Source organism: Diceros bicornis, chromosome 10 (assembly GCF_020826845.1).
Source record: "Diceros bicornis minor isolate mBicDic1 chromosome 10, mDicBic1.mat.cur, whole genome shotgun sequence".
NCBI classification, from domain to species: domain Eukaryota; kingdom Metazoa; phylum Chordata; class Mammalia; order Perissodactyla; family Rhinocerotidae; genus Diceros; species Diceros bicornis.
In genome coordinates, this window is record NC_080749.1 from 83,412,112 (window position 1) to 83,414,087 (window position 1,976).

Consider the following 1,976-nt stretch of genomic DNA (forward strand, 5'->3'; position numbering starts at 1 on the left):
GCAGCTAATATATAAAAGTATTTTATTTGTGGATAGTGGTGTCTTTTTTTCCTATGGAGTAGACACGTAATTCCCTTAAGTACTATTAGTAGGCATTCTTCAAAAGCAAGGATCATAAGGAAATAATGTCCTATGTAATTTTGATGTGTGCTGTCCATTGTGATTACATCATGCAGAGGACAGTTCTAATAAGTGATCAAAAACTTAAAGTTCAAAAAGTTGTACTACCTTTTTCACGTTGGAGACTCTTCTAAGTACCATTTTTTTTGAGAGGAAAAAGGTTTGTATTTAAAACTTACATTACTAAAAATAATAAAAGTGTAATACAGGGCTGATGAATTTTTTTTTAACATTCTGGAAATATTTGCTAAGTTTCTGTAGTCATTATTATTTTAGACAAGCTTGAAAACTTGAAATTGTAAAAATTATAATTTAAATTAAATTAGAAATGAATTACTTTCAGAATTTGGTAAGATACAAGATGTGCCACTTTGTCAAAATACATTTTGGCTTAATTTGCAGATTAAATAAAACAATTGGATGTTTTTTATGTGTTCAAGAATGCATTAAATTCTTTTAATAGTAAAAAATCAAATTACAATGACAATGAATATTTTATTAATCTTGTTCTTGTTCAGTATCTTGCATAGATTTTTATTATAATTGTGCCAGGTTGTACAGTATGTGGACAGTATTGTGTAAAGTGTGTGTTGCATTTGTGCATTGAAATTATTTGTGTAACAAGGGCTCTGAGTGACACTTTTTTTGGTAAAGAGAAACTATATTTAAATATTCAAACAATTATATGTTGCCATGTAAAATGAATGTGAAGACTAATGTATTTTTTATAATGCAATTTAAAGAGTTAATTTGTTTTCAAAGTTATCAAATATTGAAATTTGTCTACTTTCTCCTCATGTTAGGAACTTTTTCTGGGAACACCTAAGGAATCACAGAATTATGAAAACAGAAGTTCATTTTATAGATGGCCTTAGAGATAATAAGTAAGAGAATATAAATGTTGATGCTGTAATAAAAGAGTTTAACTGAAGATACACAGGTTATGGTAGTAGAGTTGTCATCTCAAAGGATTACAGTTGGACAGCTCTTTGTCTGGTGGAGCGGTGGGTTAGCAGCTTTTCACTTTGTATTCCTCTACTGGAAGAGTCAGTGAACAGGATTGAGTTCAGGAGGCAGTATCTGTATGGTTATTTGACACCTGCTGGGAAGAGAGGACTTCAGTGCTTCCAGGCCCACAGTGTGTATCGTGAAGGAGAAGAAAACATGCAAGTGTACGTCAGTGGGATAGGTGCCTTGGGCCTCAGTCCTGTTGACTTCTGGGGTTTTTTGGTCCAGGATTATATTGTTAAGATGAACAACAGTCTACTCTTCATAATAAAAAATTACTAGAGTAAAAATAAAAGATGAAAATCCATTTTAAATAAAAGACTTTATATATATAGAAAGAAAATGTGGAAAATATTGAAAAATCATGTAATAAGGGAATTACACATCAAAATGTCAATTTAAGAAGATGAGATGCGGAGAGTGTCAACATTTTCTTGTACTTTAGACCCTAAATATTAGGGAAATAACTATATTTAGTAAGTTTCCTTTGTCCTTCTTACACTTTATATGTGTATTTTAAAAGTTCTCCCACAGTATTTTAAACTATTTACCTTGATTAAGGAATAGGTGTAGGATGAATTGCAGTTTGTTGCTGAATCTTTAAAGAAGTATGAACTTAAACTTTTTTCTGTGTTTATAATTGACTACACGCATGCTTTTTTTTTTTACATGCTTTTATTTTCTGAGTTTTTAAGCTGGACTTGTGTGTGTGTGTGTGTGTGTGTGTGTGTGTGTGTGTGTGTGTGTACGTCTTGAGCCATTACCAAGTGCTGGGTATTTTTCTAAGCTTTTAACCTGTATACCTCATTTGATCTTCAAAGAGCCCTTATGAACTAGGTACTGTAATT